The 18,949-nt window shown below is 31.7% G+C and overlaps 1 long non-coding RNA gene across 2 annotated transcripts in view; it reads right to left on the bottom strand.

Annotated features, from left to right (window-relative positions):
- The window catches only part of LOC134700024 (uncharacterized), a 55,643-nt gene extending 36,977 nt beyond the window's left edge, over nucleotides 1-18,666 (bottom strand). Inside the window, exons 1-4 of one of the 2 annotated variants that reach the window (XR_010103730.1) lie at nucleotides 18,563-18,666; nucleotides 8,284-8,481; nucleotides 6,648-6,847; nucleotides 3,590-3,656 (exon numbers count right to left, since the gene is read on the bottom strand). This is a non-coding gene — a long non-coding RNA (uncharacterized LOC134700024). Of the gene's footprint in view, nucleotides 1-3,589; nucleotides 3,657-6,647; nucleotides 6,857-8,283; nucleotides 8,482-18,562 lie in introns of both variants that reach the window. The other variant, XR_010103732.1, reaches the window with a different exon arrangement.
- Nucleotides 18,667-18,949: the final 283 nt, after the last annotated feature.

The raw sequence follows: 18,949 nt of genomic DNA on the forward strand, positions 1-18,949 counted from the left end.
ACTATCTTACAGAAATTTTAATAAAATATGTTCTGTGTCAATAGTCCTGTCCACACTAGGCGCAAAAGAAAGCTAGGTAGCTGTTGTCTACAGGGTGTTCTTTATTTAGTTTATTTTTTAAAGTAGTTCCACAGTTCGGATCGGACACCCTACTCCACAACCTTACAGAAAAATTAATAAAGAATAGTCTACGTCACTACTTTTGTCCGCTGAAGGCGCAAAGGGAAGCTGGTTAGCTGTGGTCTACTTAAGAAAAAAAACACAGGGTGTTCTTCGGCTTTGTATTTTTTTTAATAGGTCCAAAGATTGAGTCGGACAGTCTAATTCACTACCTTACAGAAAAGTTAATTATAATTTTCTACGTCATTACAGTTGTCCGCACTAGGTGCAAATGGAAGCTGGGTAGCTGTGGTCTACTTAAGAAAAAACACAGGGTGTTCTTCGGCTTAGTTTATCAATTTTTTTTAATAAATCCAAAGATTAATTCGGATAGTCTACTTCAGTACATTACAGAAAAGTTAATTAAGGTGGTATGGGAGTCTAAAATAAAAATGATAGAATTTGTTCATACTTTGCCAAAACGTTGTATCTATTGATACATGTTGAAAAATATAATAAAAATGATAGGTCACCGCGGATTTTCTCAAGCTACAGGACGGGACAAAATGACACATTTTGTATTGATTATACAGGAAAAAACACCATTTTGTGATTAGAAACTAAACAAAATGATAGAATTGTTAAAAACTTCAGGAAAAGATAGCTTTCAGACACTGCTTTGAGAATATCAAAAGAAAAGATAGGGGCACCGTACGTTTTTTCCGGCTAAAATACAAAATAGGAAAATTCCATACAGAATCTTTCAGAAAATGCACTTTTTTAGAGTTACCTACCCTTAAAATGCCAATTTAAAAAAAAAAAAAAAACAACCAAAAATAATTAACATTTGCAAAAATATCAATATTTAGAAGTTATATTCTTATAAATTGGTACTTTTAAATGAAAATGTACATTAAACATCTGCATTCCTGCATCAAATTTTGCTAACTTGATGGAAAATCTGGACCTTTGATTCTCTGTTTTTTACAATCCAAGATGGAGGAAGACACCCATACCACCTTAAAATGTTCTACGTCAATACTTTTGTCCATACTAAGAGCAAAGGAAAGCTAGGTAGCTGTGGTGTACTAGAGAAAGAACACAGGGAGTTTTTCGGCTGAGTTTAATTTTGTTTAAGTAAGTCCAAAGTTGGGGTCGGACACCCTACCCCATTACCTTACAAAAAAGTTAATAGAGAATGTTCTACGTCAATACGTGTTTCCGCAATAGGTACAAAGGGAAGCTGGGTAGCTGTGGTCTTCTTGAGAAGAAACACAGGCTGTTCTTCGGCTTTTTATTTTCTTTCAGTAGGTCCGAAGTTGGGGTCGGACACCCTACCCCATCACCTTACAGGAAAATTAATAGAGATTTTTTTTACATAAATAAGGCCGTTAGTTTTCTCGTTTGAATTGTTTTACATTGTCTTATCGGGGCCTTTTATAGCTGACTATGCGATATGGGCTTTGCTCATTGTTGAAGGCCTTACGGTGACCTATAGTTGTTAATGTCTGTGTCATTTTATGTTTTTTGTGGTGGATAGTTGTCTCATTGGCAATCATACCACATCTTCTTTTTTAAATGTTCTACGTCAAGACTTTTGTCCGCACTAGGCGCAAAGAGAAGCTGGTTAACTGTGGTCTACTTGAGAAAAAACATAGCGTGTTCTTCAGCTTTGTTTTTTTCTTTCTTTTTAAATAGGTCCAAAGATTGAGTCGGACAGTCTACTTCACTTCCTTACAGAAAAGTTAATAAAACATGTTCTACGTCAATAGTTTTGTCCGCGCTAAGAGCAACAGAAAGCTAGGTAGCTGTGGTGTACTAGAGAAAGAACACAGGGAGTTTTTCGGCTGAGTTTTTTTTTTTGTCCAAAGATTTACATGGACAGTCTTCTTCACTACCTTACAGAAAAGTTAAAAAAAACATGTTCTACGTCAAAACTTGTGTCCGCACTAGGCGCAAAGGATAGCTGAATAGCTGTGGTCTACCTGAGAAAAAACATAGTGTGTTTTTTCGGCTTTGTTAATTTTTTTAAAGTAGGTCCAACGATTGACTCGGACAGTCTACTGTACTACCTTACAGACAAGTTAAGCAACACTGTTCTACGTCAATAATTTTGTCCGCAATAGGCGCAAAGGGAAGCTGGTTAGCTGTGGTCTACTTGAGTTAAAATTCAGGCTTAGTTTTTTATTATTCTTTGAGTAGGTCAAAAGGTATGGTTGGACACCCTACCCTTTTACCTTATAGAAAAGTAATTAGAAAATGTTCTACGGCAATACTGTTGTCTGCACTAGGGGAAAAGAGAAGCTTGGAAGCTGTGGTCAACTGGAAACAAAAACACAGCGTGTTCTTCGGTTAAGTTTATTTTTTTAATTTTTCAAAGAAAAAGTTAATAACAAATGTTCTTTGGCAAAACTTTTGTCAGCAGTAGGTGGAAAGGGAAGCTGGGTAGCTTATGATTACTTGAAAAAAAACAGGGTGTTTTTGGGCTCATTTGTTTTTGTTTTTAAGTAGGTCCAAAGTTGGGGTCGGACACCCTGCCCCACCATTACAAAAAAGTTAATAAAAATGATCTACGGCAATACTTTTGTCCACATTAAGTGCAAAGGGACGCTCGGTAGCTGTGGTTTACTGGAGAACAAATTTTCTTTTTTTTAAGTAGGTCCAAAGTTGGGTTCGGACCCCTACCAAACTCTCACAGAAAAGTAAATATAAAATGTTATACGGCAAAACTTTTGTCCGCAATAGGTGTAAAGGGAAGCTGGGTAACTGAGGTCAACTTGAGTTAAAATCCATGGTGTGTTACGGTTAATTTTTTTTTTGTAAAGTAGGTCCTAAGTTGGGACAGGACATCGCTCCCAACTCTTACAGAAAAGTTACTAACAAATATTCTATGGCAATTGTTTTGTCCCTACTAGGTTGAAAATAAATCTAGGTAGCTAAAGTCTACTTGAATAAAATCAAGGGTGTTTTACGGCTTATTTTGTCTAAAGTTGGGACCGGATATCGTTCCCACATGTTACAAAAAAATGTTCTACGGCAACTCTTTTGTCTGACTATGTGCAGAGAGAAGCTAGGTTGCTGAGGTCTGTCTGAGAAAAAAATCAGGATGTTCTTCGGCTTAGTTTTTTTTCTAAGTTTGTCTAACGTAGGGGTCTGACACCCTCTACAACCCTTACAGAAAAGTTGATCAACAAATGTTCTTCGGCAATGCATCTGTCCGCACGATGCACAAAAGGGAAGCAGGGTAGCTGAGGTCTACTTGAGAAAACAAATCCAGGGTATTGTTCGATATTTTTTTTTATTGTTAAACTAGATCCACAGTTGGGGTCAAACACCCTACCCCACCTTACAGAAAAGTTAATAAAAAAAGTTCTCCGACAAGACTTTTGTCCGTACTAGATGAAAAGGGAAGCTTGGTAGCTGAGATCTACTTGACAAAAAAACAGTATGTTGTTCGGCTTGAAGTTTTTTTTTTAAGTAGGGTCCAAACCTTGTAAAAGTCGCCGAAAGTTTTTGTTCTTCTGTTTAGATATTATTCCACAAGTTGAGAAATTCTCCTGAAATAAATAATAAAAAATAGTCAATAATTGAATACTAAATAAATGTAGTATTATGTAATCAATGTACAATAGAAGATCGTGTATATTCACGCCAAACAAATGGCATTTTTAACTGAAAAAAAAAGAATAGCAAATTGCTCTTCACACTTTAAACATGATGCAAAACTCTTTTGAAGTGACTTTTGAAAAACATTTTCTTAATGTTATTTGAAATTTGGGATTACAATTTTTGATTTCACAAGGATATTAAAAAAAGATAATAATTCAACAGTTTGAATACATCAAATAATTTGCAGATGCTTGTTTTAGAAAGAAAAATAATATAAGTTCATTTCAGACGAAAAATTGAAATGAATTACATTAAGCATTTTTCAATTTGACTTTAAATGTTGAAAAATGAAAAATGCATTTTTCATTTTGAATTGAAATTACTTCGCAATATAAAAATTTGAAAAGATGCTCAAAACTGCATCATTTTTTTTAATTTTTAATGAGTAGATCTAGAATGAAATGAAATTTGTTTTAAATATTCAAATTGTCGACACTATTTTAAAATTATTCACGGTTTCTTTTTTCTTTTTCCTCGTTTTAAGCAAAACATCTTGAAGAACTTGTTAACTATGTATACGTGTGCACTATGTGTGTATCACCTAATTTTGAACATGAGAAATATACTAAAAGGTACTATAATGACCAAAAAGATGTGAATTTTTATTAATTAGTTTACCCGCAGAACACACGACTTAATACATACACGTGCATGGAACATGACAAATATCCTTAAATGTTTATGATAACATTGAGAATGGAAATGTGGAACGTGTAACAAAGGCAACAATCCGATCAAAGGGCAAACAAGAGCTCAAGATCACCAATTGGTCTTCAACACAGGGTGAAATTCCAGCGCCTGAAGGTGGGCTTCATGCAGCTGGCCCCTTATCATCTGTGCGTATGCAGTAAAATAGAAGCTACACACAAGTCCAATATATAAGAAAACAATTAATTAAATTGACAAAACATAAACAAGACTTACAAAAGACGGCTGCTCCTGACTTAGACATTAATATGTATTGTTAGACCATCTAATACCTCTAAACAATGTAGAATATACATAGACACGAAATCATGCACATTAAAACTCAGATATCTTCTTGGCCCAAAACCACAATTAATGATCCCCATTTCGTTGTCTACGAATATAGTTCCCTACTATCAATTACTGACATGCCCGCTCCAGACATAAATTAATCTGATTGAAAGATAATGTCTTCCTCAACGGAATTTCTAGCACAATCTTTCTCATTAAGGGTTTTGTTTATGATATCATCATAAAACATGTGAAAAGAACATAACCCGTTTGATGCCAACAACTTGTTTTATAATAAATTTGTTTATTTACAATGCAAAAACCCTATGAGTAAATAAATATTTATACTAAAATATGCCATCCTTAGGGACATTATCGTAACTGTATCCCTTTTGAATAAGCCTGTGTGGTTAGCTTTTGAGATGAATGCCGACATATTTGTGTTTTATATAGAATATTACTGTTACAGAATAAGATTTGATGTGTAGATCTGAACATATAACATGTCCGTGTGTTGATTTGTATTTTTTTTTTTGGCGAATGGTGTCATTGTACCGTTGATACAATTTAGTGAATGTAATGACTAGTTTGCGATACAGAATACCATGGTGTAATATATTTTAGTAATACAGAGATTGATGTCGTGAAAATCAAATACATATACTACGTTACTTGTTCAGACATCGAACTCCGACTTCTTTTGAAATGATCAGTACTGTGCGTATTGCTATGTGTTTGTTGACTAGAGGTATATTAAAGATTCATTGGTGGCCTTCGGCTGTTTTCTGCACTTTTGTCGAGTTGCTGTCTCTTTTGCGCATTCCCCATTTCTATTCTCAATGTCATCATATATATAATATATTAATACTACTCATGTTCGGAATAAGTTGATACCAAAAGAAAGTGCACACGTATACATCATTAACAAATTCTTCGAGATTGTTTGCTTTAAACAAGGGAACAGACATACTGCAAACTAAAATGACAAATGATGTACGTTAGAGGATTTTTCATTTTTCAATTTATAATGTCAAAAGGAAAAATAAAAAATGCTCCATATTGGAGCATTTTTCAGTTTTCAATATTTGATGTCAAATTGAAAAATGCTCCACGTTGGAGCAGTTTTCATTTTCAATATGTAAAGTCAAATAAAAAAATGCTTAAAAATTTTTTGTTTCTTAAACAAGCATATACAAATGTTTTATTTATTTAAACTGTTGAACAATTAAATCATTTTTAACACAAACTTATTATTAGTTTTTTAGATATCCTCATGCAATCAAAAGGTGTAATCTCAAATTTCAAATTTCATTCAGGAAAAGATTTTTATGAGTTGATGTCAAAAGATGTTTGTTACTTTTTTCCAAACAATGAACTTAAAAAATGCAGAGTAATTTGCAAACTGTATTTTTTTATTTCAAAATAGCAAAGGTTTGACGTCAATGCACACATAAGAATAAAGAACAGTGTACACTTAATTTGTTTAAGTTCATTTAGATTTTTTACAAAAATAATCAGTTATCTCGAATTCAGATATATTTGATTGAATGCGTTTACGACTAATTGTCTGAACTATGAACTTACCATTTTTTGTTTGTTGAAAGCGTCTTTTGATAAAAGTGTTTACTTATTCTTTTTTATTATACTTTGTCACTTGTTTCGACTTTTTAAAGACACTTATCGGGGCCTATTATAGCTGACTATGCGGTATGGGCTTTGCTCATTATTGAAGGCCGTATGGTGACCTATAGTTGTTACTGTCTGTGTCATTTTGGTCTTTTGTGGATAGTTGTCTCATTGGCAATCATACCACATCTTCTTTTTTATATCTCCATGCAATAAAAAAAAAAACATCATTTTATTTGTAATTGCTTTTGGATAAGACCGTTTTACGTGCATACCTTTTTTATTTGTTTTTCAGCAAAATTAAACCACATTTAATAGTGCCGTTATATTAGACAGATAGCATGTGCAGTTGATAATCTTGATCTTGATATATTGCTTTTTTTCTAATAGTCCATCGAATTTACCGGTTTATAAAAGTCGCCAAACTGTTTCTTCTGATGTTGTGAGAGATTATTTCACAAGTTGGAAAATTCTCCTGAAATTACTAATAGAAAGAGTCAATAATTGAACATAAATGAAGTTTAATTTAATTAGTAATTTATGTACAATAGAAAATAGTGACCATACCAAACCAATGAACACCAACTGTCATATTCCTGACTTGGTACAGGCATTTTCTTATTAAAAAAAAATGGTGGATTAAATTGGGTTTAAAGCTAGCTAAACCTCTCCCTTGTTTGACTGTCGTATTAAAATCCATTATATTGAGAACGATTTGTGAACAAAACAAACAGACATAACAGGTAAAATGTCAAAAATAGAGGCACAGCAGTCAACATTGTGGTATAACACAAACAAATATATTAACAAACATTAACCATGGCACAATAATACAATGATGGGATGTATAAGTACAAAGCCACGTCATATGTAAGAAATAAATACAAAAAGGCATATAGACAAAAAGTTATATAGACATATATGTGTTCGAATGCATTTAAGGATGTACACCTCTGAGGAGCCAAAAATTTCTAGAATTAAACTTTTTTTCTTAACCTGATTTTTAGGTTTATAAGACTGTAACAAAACAATTGGTGAAGAAAAAATCATATGGTAGTGTGCTTCTTTTTTTGCTACGGCCCTTCGAAAATGCCCAATTTTGATGATTTTCTCACTTTTCATCGATTTTTACCTATTTTTGGGCTATTATCGTGAAAAAAATCACAGTTCCACAATTAAACTTTTTTTCATACTTTCCATAAAGATGAAGTGGACCAATCTGAATAAATTTAACTTACAAAAACTATAGGTAGGTGTTCATATAAGAAAGTTTTATCATATTTTGATGCTTTTTTGTGTAAAATTTACCATACTGCCAATTTTGTATTTTTATGATTTTTCTCATTTTAAAGAACAAAATGCATATTAATTCAACTTTTTTGTTATAAATGATTGAAAAAATACATATCTAAGAAATTTGAAAAGACCAAAATGAGATGGGATGTATATTATTCTTGTAAAATCATTTTTTGTATCCCTCACCCATTTTCTCAAAATTTTGACTAACAATACTGACTTGAATGGTCGTAAAATTTGAAAACTGGATTATTCAAAAACCGTTCATGGTAAATACACAATTTTTTCACAGAGTTATGTTTGATTATAATTTTTTTAAAATTCATTGATATTTTCCACTTCTATCATATGTTTTGGAAATAATTTAAGAACGAGATTTCAACGAGACTGAACGAGACTGAAAAGACAGAAGAATACATCCTTAAGACTAATGGTCTGAACTATGAACTTACCATTTTATGTTTGTTGAAAGCGTCTTTTGATAAAAGTGTTTACTTATTCTTTTTTATTATACTTTGTCACTTGTTTCGACTTTTTAAAGACAGTCCATGCAATAGAAAAAAAACATCATTTTATTTGTAATTGCTTTTGGATAAGACCGTTTTACGTGCATACCTTTTTTATTTGTTTTTCAGCAAAATTAATCCACATTTGATAGTGCCGTTATATTATACAGATTGCATGTGCAGTTGATAATTTTGATCTTGATATATTGCTTTTTTTCTAACAGTCCATCGAATTTACCGGTTTATAAAAGTCGCCAAACTTTGTCTTCTGATGTTGTGAGATTATTTCACAAGTTGGGAAATTCTCCTGAAATTTATAATAGAAAGAGTCAATAATTGAACATTAATGAAGTTTAATTTAATTAGTAATTTATGTACAATAGAAAATAGTGACCATACCAAACCAATAAACACCAACTGTCATATTCCTGACTTGGTACAGGCATTTTCTTTTTATAGAAAAATGGTGGATTAAAATGGTTTTAAAGCTAGCTAAACCTCTCCCTTGTTTGACTGCCGTATTAAAATCCATTATATTGACAACGATTTGTGAACAAAACAAACAGATATAACAGGTAAACATGTCAAAAATAGAGACACAGCAGTCAGCATTGTGTTATTATCTTAATCCCTATAAAACAAACAAATATATTAACAAACATTAATCATGGCACAATAATACAATGATGGGATGTATAAGTACAAAGCCACGTCATATGTAAGAAATAAACACAAAAAGGCATATAGACAAAAAGTTATATAGACATATATGTGTTCGAATGCAGTTAAGACTAATTGTCTGAAAAATGACCCTACCATTGTTATGTTCATTGAAATAATCTTGTTATAACCGTGCTTATTTTTTTTTGTGCATACTTTTCCTCTAGTTTCAACTTTTTAAAGACTCTCCTTGCAAAAGAAATCATCATCATCATCATCATCATCATCATCATCATCATCATCATCATCATCATCATCATCATCATCATCATCATCATCATCATCATCATCATCATCATCATCATCATCATCATCATCATCATCATCATCATCATCATCATCATCATCATCATCATCATCATCATCATCATCATCATCATCATCATCATCATCATCATCATCATCATCATCATCATCATCATCATCATCATCATCATCATCATCATCATCATCATCATCATCATCATTCATCACCACCACCACCTTTGTTGTGTATGATGATGGGAATTTTCTTCTAAAGCCCTTAACGTCCCTGCGAAAACGCAAAACTGCAAAACTCCGAAGAAGTGTACTATTTATATCAACTTCTTATTAGTATCGCATTGATATTAGAATTAATGGCCGAGTTAAATCACTAACAGAATTTAAAATTATGCTAGACTTTTATTTACAAGTAATTCCAAACTGGGTAAAAACAGGAGAAAGTTTTACAAAATTCAAATATTAGAAAACAGATTATTTTTGGAAACCGATACGTTAAACATTGCAACAATAGTTTGTTCTTTCAAAACTGGGTAGCGAGTGGATTGATTTATATCAACGACTTACTTGATCTTTCGGGAAAGTGATCAGATGTTTTTGTTTTTTTTATTTTAGAAAAATTAAACAATCAGTCTAATTGGATTGTAAAGTTTACAATCGTTAAATCTTCCATCCCAACGGAATTGAAGGAAACTCTCTAAAGAATAAAATCAGTATCAATAAGGACAATTTGATATGTGGAAATAAACAAATACAATCAAAATATATCTATAATAAAATGTTATATAATAGTCTAGTAGATCAAAAATATTCACAGGCAATTGGTATAAATATTTGGACAAGCAATTTATAGTTAGATAGCAAGCTAAATTTCATTCGTAAACGATTTTATATCTAAATCTTTAAGAGAGAATAAGATGAAAATGTTTAGATGGAAACTACTACATTATAGTATTCCAACAAAGTAATTACTATGTAAATGGAAAATTTCTGATAAAAATGAATGTAATTGTTTGTTAAACAGAAGAGGAAGATTACTTTCATTTCTTTATAACGTGTTATTTTTTAAAATACTTTAGGGATAAAGTAGAACATCTTGCACAAATAAATTTTGTAAAATAAAATATCAGTTAAACATATAGTATTTGGATTCAACATATCGGATAAGGGTTCTTATGGTTTTAACTATTTTGTGACAGTTTCAGATTTTTGCATTTTCAAATTATACTATGTTTCAGAGCAGAAATTGAAATATATAGATGTGTATGAATTGTTTATAAAGAAATTAAGAAGGGTTATGAATGAAAGCAAAATAATTTCTCGAAGTGTATATTTCATTAATTTTAAGAAATTGATTTGATAGAATAATTTGCATATACTATAATAGTTTAGGTAATATTGTTGATTATATTGTGAGTATGTTCCTGGCAACTCAGAGTTTTTTTCACAGGAATACTCCACTGGCGCTTGGACAGTAAAGTATAATTGTAACAAACTATCTTTAGAATAAGGAATGTATTTGTTGTGAAAAAAACATAATATTTATTACGAAGAAATTGCTGAAAACAAAGTAAAGGAGGTAGCTTAAATGTCGTTCAGTATTACAAAAACCTACATAATATTAATCATATTTGACAATATAACATTCAGATATTTGAAAGAAAACATAAATACAACTAAAGTAGGAAAATTCTATCTGTTGCCTAAAATACTTAAACTATTTGAAAATATACCAACAGAAATGGAGAGAAATGAAACAGCTAGACGAGAAAATTTAATTCCGAGCAGACCAATTGTATCCTTGTGTAAAACACCTCTACACAATAGTGGACACTATATCGATTATATTCCTGTTCCGTTTGTTAAACAAGAGGCTCTCAAGAGTCTAAATCGCTCACCTGTTATTGTTTTACTGAAATCTTTCATCAATGATCATTTTTGCTTTTTAATGTATTTTAATATGTGGCTTTCAAATGCAATTCAAATGTGCATAGTATCAGTCATATTTTCTTCAAAAGCAAATAAATGCATTTTAGCCATACTGTCTCTGTTTCTAGACTTACAACAAGTAAATACAATACAACATTTATCCTAGATTCATTTGCGAAGATTTGTTTAAAAACATAGACATGTGTAAAATTGTCCTTAAAGAGCAAATACATCCATAACGGGTCAATTGAAAATTTTGGTAACATAAAACCTTGACCTTACTTTGTTGAAAATTTTTGCTGTTTACAATTTATCTTAATCTTCAATAATATTCAAGATAATAACAAAAAACTGAACATTTTCCTTAAAAACCAATTAAGTAGCAACAACCCAACAATGGGTTCTTCGGTTTATCTGAAAATTTCAGGGCTGATACATTCAGACCTTTTAAACCAGTTTACCCTGCGTCAGATTTGCTCTAAATGCTTTAGTTTCTGAGATATAAGCCAAAACTGGCGGCGGCAGACGACGGACGACGACGGACGCCAAGTATTAGTCAAAGCTCACACGGTGCCCTTCGGACCTCGCTGAACTTAAAATAATATTCATATATATAAAAGATAAGTCAAGTTTTATTAATTCGATTGAAAATATAAAACCCAAACGTGACTGTTACCTATAAGTAGCATTCGATGCCAATTATATGTACACTTTTTTTTACATTTAATGACATACTGGAAGCCACAAACGGGGAACTGACCAATATTGATCCAAGCAAGATTGAAATCAAAGTGCCAACAAAGGACAGTATACAACGCCTATTAAGGCTTATTTTAGAGAAAAAAATGAAAATGAATTTATATTTAACAATAAACATTACCGTGAAACCTTGGGCGGACCTTACAATGTTTGTGTTTCTTCAAAACATTTTACAACGCTTTCAACACAGAAACCCTATGATAATCACTTCCAGATTTAGGGATGACGGCTGGATTATATATTCCGGGCCTATAGAGGAAATACACGAGCTAATAATAATAGATAATTCTCCGCTCACTGACCTACTGAATGACGAATGCACGTTTCAATCCCAGGAGCTGCATGCAAACTGCAAAATCACAAACGGTGTTGTACACTTTCTATTAGTCTGCTCAAAATATGATGCGCATCGAAAATAGATGTTTGATACGTTTAAAAAAAATGACATAATAGATCTCTCATTGAACCACCTTCTATCCGGATACACACACACTTTTAGTCCCATACGGGACACTAATATACTTATAAGAAAATAAGAAAAACTCTCCAATATTAGTTTCATTTAGTCTTAGTTTAGATATTATAAAATAAACAATAATATATTTTGAACCAGTGTATATGAAGTAAATCTCAGATGGTCCCTCAAGTTAAACTATTTTATCAAGTTAAACAATAAACAATTTTTAAGAAAAATACAAACTCACCCAAATCTGAAATCATTTCCTTTTTTAATACACATAGAATAATTATAAGCAAGTCAGAAGTGCAATGCACACTTCACCTTTGTGTCAGTCCATTTAGCGAAATAAAATATACCTTTTCTACCTGTGTTATACATCAGTAAATCAATCACCTTTCAAACACGAGTACCAATTGACCATGAAATGCACGCATTTAATTTTAACAAGTATCAACATTCAATTTGAACACTGTGATCTATCGAAGATTAGAACACTATATAATTTAACAGTATATAATAAGGGTAAAATACAACATCACTTTAATATTCTCTACAATGGATAATTACCGTCATATTTTTTTAAAAATTAAAAAATAAAAACAACACAACACAACACGCTTTGTTTGTATACTTAACAATAGAAACATTTGCTACAGCCGTTTTTCATGAAAAGTGCGACTAACATTTGTCTTGCTTATTTAACGTTATATGTTAAAAGCTAAAGGAAAAGTGAGAACACAGAAAAAATGCAATATATGTCTTTTCAGATCATCCCAAACTGACAATTAGAGTCATATTATTAGAAAATAAGAAAAACCAACAAACACAATCAATACGCTCATATATTTTTTTTGGAATAGAAGTGCTAAATGCTTTATATGAGAATAGAATGATAAAATCTTAATTCGGACTAGAGGATGTCAGTTACATAAACACACACAGAGTTTTGTATATATAGTCAAATGCGTTTTGTTAGAAGATACTTTTTCACTTTTTTCGTCTTTTGGAAAATGTTGTTTGCGCTGTATTTAGACCCTTCATCAACGAAAATTGTTTGACATGCTAACATTGGTAGCATTTTTCAAACTAGCATATGTCTTGTTCTATGTTTCTAAATATACTTTGATAAGTATATCACAGACGACAAAAAGGTGAACAAACAGATAAATTTCTAAACAATTATATGATACCTATCAGTTCATAATTTACATTTCATTAGTAACTATCATTTGCTTTTTTTCATTTTCCTATTATATGTTTCTACTGTTATTTGTTTTTTCCTCCATAGATAAACACTCTATGGTAACAAAGTCAACCATGTTCGTCACATATTCATCTAATTAATCGCCAAAATGTAATACATAAAATAAATTAAGGACTAAACATATATATACATAATATTTATGCTGTATGAATTTAAGACGCAATTACTACATAAGTAAGCCGCCAACCAAAAGCAATAACAACAACGTCACACATGTACAAATAAAATAATTGTTTCGTTCAATGTATGATTGGATGCAATAGTACAGAGTCACGTCAAATGAATAACAGACCTGACAGTAAAAGTAATATTAAAAAAGACAAATGAAAGAACACTATAACACGTTATTATTTTTAAAAATACTGCACTTCAATAAAAAATCAAAACGGCAGTCCTTCACCAAATGGTAAAATCAAAAAGTCATAATGCAAATTGTTGCAAACTGGTTACTAGTATATGATAAACAACAAACTATGAAGATGTCAAAGAATCACCTTTACGTCGTGAAAAGGAAGCAAATGATACCCAAGGGACATTCAAACTCATAAGTCGAAAATAAACTGACAACGCCATGTAGGTTTACTTGTTTAGTACGAAATTACATGAAGTGAGTACGATTTTGCTTTATTACGAGACTCTCGCTATTTGACATATTCGACTTAAAACAAAATATTTCAAATTACTATCTTCAATGTTGACGACAATATGGCTGAACTTTAATTGGAAATAAAAGACAGAAATTATATAGTTCAGGTTCAAATGAATAATATTTCAAATAAGTCAAACAACTGTGAAAATGTCTCGAAAACAACCCTTTCACCCCATTGCAAGTGAAATGAAAATATTTGATCAAAATTGTTTGGAAAATTGATCGTCTTGGCGAGTCATGCTAGTCATGCTATAAGCTCACGAAGGCATGTGTCCATTTTGATTCATAAAAAGAGTGTAACGGAACGCAAATGTACTTTAGAAATGTCTTAAATTACTAGTTGCGGACATCTGTATGATTTGTTAAATGATAGTTGACTTTTCGACATATTACTATTATTATCGTAATCTATGAATTATCTTCAGGTGTGTAATAAAAAAATCTACAAATTAAAGATTTTCTTTATTAGACCGTCTATTTAGCCAAACAGAATAAATGAAACAAACTTACCATCATTCGTTAACTACAAATTATCGTCAAAAGTGTAATGAAAGGTAATTTAAATTTCGCTACACAAAAAGATTTTCTTTACTTAAACGTTAAGTAAGCCAAACATAATGATTAAAGTAAAATTATCATTCACGTTAGCTTTATAAATTTTATCACCGATCACAAACTGTCAAATTTATACACATTAATTCCACTTCGAACATCTGTCTCTTTTTGTATAAAACCTTATATAAATTATGGTATAAAATTTCTAACCTTGTAATAACAAAGTCATGAATGGACATTGGTATAATAAAAATCAACATTGATATCAATAAAAGTGAGACGAAGTGTATCAGTTTAAATTCAATATTTAGGCTATACTAAAATATAGAAAATAAAAGAATGAAATGTATTTGGGTTGATAGTTAAAATAATGTTGACGTCTGTAATATCTGAAAACGAAATGTCTTTTGCATTATTCGAAGGTGGTCTAATATCTAGAACTGCTGTATTGATGGGATATATAAAATGAGTTTAGTTATATTTGGTTAGAGAAAGCTTGTGGTCATTAAAAACGTAAATTAAAAAAGAACAAGATAATGTAATTCTCTTTTCTATGATGCACTTAAACGAAGTTTCGTTCGTTCAAATATCGAAACTATTTCACAGTTATAGCATACATTATCTAGTTGAAATAGGTTCACGGAAAAAGAGTCAAGGGAAAAACGTCATTAATTGGGAAAGTAAAGAGTCACACATTTTGATAAATGTAGGGAGAAACAGCCACAAATCTAAAATGTCAACATTAAATTTTGTATAATTATTTGATATTTCATCGTCCATTTTTGAAATTATACTGAAATATAAATGGCAACTTATGTCCCTCTGGTATCTTTCGTCCCTCTTTTATGATATTGTGTATATGAGAAACCACTATATTTAAGGTTTCAATTTTGTATCTGTCCAGATATTACACAATTGACAGGGAAACAGTTATCTGGAGCCGTGTAGTTAGTAAGTAACCGCCTGTTGGATTGTAATCATGTGTTTTGATCTTATAAACGTAATTATTTGCAATAAACACAAATTCGAAACGTCCCGGTATTTTAGAATTAAACACTCAATTCAATTCAATCTTGAGACCAAATATCAATATACTCTTTTCATAGAGCTTTTTTACATTTTGCCAAAAGGTACGAACGAACGTAAAAGAAGCACGTATTACATTTAAACAATAACAATAAAGAGTCTTTGGTTGATCCGGTAAAACAGCATTAATCTGCTTGACCACAATACGTTTTTGTCAAATTGGGAATCAGAATATTTGTTTAGGAAAAGTCATAACCCCCTGAAGTTAAATGCTCGTGCTTTTACACTGATAGCAAAAATGAAAAACTTTTTGGGGGAAAATTAAACGGTCTCTCTCTCTCTCTGTCTGATTAATTGTGTTTACTAGATTAAGGCTAAGATCTAGAATTGGAGGCTATGAACGTGTCTGTTGGGTAGAGGTACTCTTGTACGCCACACTCCATAATCTGCTCTTAAAACCAACTAAATATATACAAGTAGATCGTTTAGTTCATCTACATACACATTTTATCACATTAATATATATTAAGAAAATAAATCTGCAGTTTTGCATCCAATATATTGTAGAAATAATAATGACCATTAAACAGTAAACAAACTTGAAAGATAGACCCATATTGGTCACTCGACACCCAGGGCCAAAAACGCAAATATACGCTAAAATAACCGTTCCATTATGACCCTAACTCCGGTGTATGGACACATCACAAGGTGATAATGAATAGTACATAGGAAAAGGCGATGCTTCACAAGTTAATAACGAGCATCAGCATTTATTTGCTTTGGTATTTTCTTATGTTGATCAATTCAACATTGTAATTTTAAAAGTGTACGGGTGGGGTCGGGGTGTAGGAGTACTTTAACAAAATTTAGGGGTATTTTTTCTTCTGACTACCATGCCATATATTTAGAAATTTTTGTTAACTCCTTCCACCTGGTGGTACTATAATTTTACCTATCGTACGTCCCAACATCCTATATCTCACGAAAAATATAATTTAATAAGTGTCGTTGCATGTAGGGAACTGGTCCTAGATAGGCTCACATTGGGTTGAAATGCTATCGAAGTTATAGGACTATTATTGAAACATGTCAAAATAAAGGATCCCTAAAACGACTTTTACTCTACTGTTATTTAAACATATTTTAGTGTCCAAAAATGAAAAATAGATCAGACAAACTGTTTTTCAATTTGAAGGTTTTTTTTATACATGTATTAATAGCATGCGTCGGAAGCGCTTTTACGGACTTCTGAGTTGAAACCTTATTTTTCATTATAGCCTAAGGTGACCAGAACATCATACAACAAAATTACGCAAATTACATCATACTTTTGTATATTAATGCAGAATAATACGAATAATATGGGTTGGATTGCCAATTTAAAAATTTGAATTGATGGTTTATTTATTGGACGTAGAAGAGATTAAATCTATAATTTAACATTAAGAATTACGGTAAGAATTTCAATTTTAAAGCAATCGATAATAGTTGTCAAAACACTTGAGTGGTTTGTTCATCATATGCATGTTCAATGTGTGTGAATGAATTGAACAATCTAATCTCTGGTATCTGGTCTCAACAAAACATAAGACTCAAGGTAATAATTGCATTAAAACCCTACCGCAGACTTACAGAGAAGTTAATAAAAAATGTTCTACGGGAATATTTATGTCCGCACTAGGTGCAAAGGGATGCTGGGTAGCTGAGGTCTACTTGATAAAAAATCCAGGGTGTTTGGATTATTTTTTTTTCTTTTAAAGTAGGTCTAAAGTTGGGGTCGGACATCTGACCCAACCCTTACAGAAAAGTCAATAAAAAAATGTTCTACAGCAATATTTTCGTCCGCACTAGGTGCAGAGGAAAGCTGGGTAGCTGATGTCTACTTGATAAAAAATCCAGGGTGTTTGGATTAGTTTTTTTTTAAAGTAAGTCCAAAGTTGGGGTCGGACACCCTTTTACAACCCTTACAGAAAAGTAAATAAAAAATGTTCTACAGCAATACTTTCGTCCGCACTAGGTGCAAAGGGAAGCTGGGTAGCTGAGGTCTACTTGAGAATAAATCCAGGGTGTTTTTCAGCTTATTTTATTTTAAAGTAGGTCCAAAGTTGGGGTCTGACATCCTACCCCACCCTTAGTGAACAGTTAATGACAAATGTTCTACGGCAATACTTTTGTCCGCACTAGGTGCAAAGGGAAGCTGGATAGCTGAGACTACTTGAGAAAAAATCTAGAATGTTGTTTGGCTTAGTTTTATTCAAAGTAGGTCTAAAGTTGGGGTCGGACACCCTATCCCACCCTTTCAGAAAAGTTAATAAAAAAATGTTCTACAGCAATTCTTTTGTCCGCACTAGGTGCAAAGGGAAGCTTGATAGCTGAGGTCTACTTGATAAACATCCAGGGTCTTGTTCGGCTTAGTTTTATTCAAAGTAGGTTCAAAGTTGGGGTCGGACACCCTTCTCCACCCTTACAGAAACGTTAACAAAAAATGTTCAACGGCAATACTTTTGTCTGCACTAGGCGCAAAGAGAAGCCGGGTAACCTAGGTCTACTTGATAAAACATCCAGGTTCATTTTGGAACATCAGTGATAAAAGCTTTTTAAAAAAGGGAGAAATAACGTTCAATATAATACAGTTCATATTTTAATCAAATGTAACCTTTGGCAAGCATTTGCAAGGACAGAACTGTTCTTCAAATTTCAAAACAAATAAATCAAGAATTTTTTACCATTTAAGAAATCATAATACAAATCAATAAACTTACTGCAAAGGTTTAAATCCAACATGCTATGACTTCATTTAATAGATTTTGTTTTACTTCAATAACGACCAGTATTACCTGTGTAACATGATACATTTGAATGACATAATGACAGACCCCCTTTGCACTTTTTAGTTTTGCACTGTATGACACGATGTCGTTTTTCGTGAAAAGAAAACACTTTTCTACTTTGACATCCTGTTAATCAGCTTTCAACATTACAAAACGGACATGATCGTTATCCATGGACAGACTGTAAATGTTAAGAAACTTTATCAATGGATAATATAATTTTTTTTCTCAAATTCAAAGAAAAACAACAACAAAAATGACTAAATCCCGAATATTCTCTTTAAAATATAATCTATAATAATATCTCATTTATGTAAC

This window comes from Mytilus trossulus, unplaced genomic scaffold, assembly GCF_036588685.1.
Source record: "Mytilus trossulus isolate FHL-02 unplaced genomic scaffold, PNRI_Mtr1.1.1.hap1 h1tg000110l__unscaffolded, whole genome shotgun sequence".
Lineage (NCBI taxonomy): Eukaryota > Metazoa > Mollusca > Bivalvia > Mytilida > Mytilidae > Mytilus > Mytilus trossulus.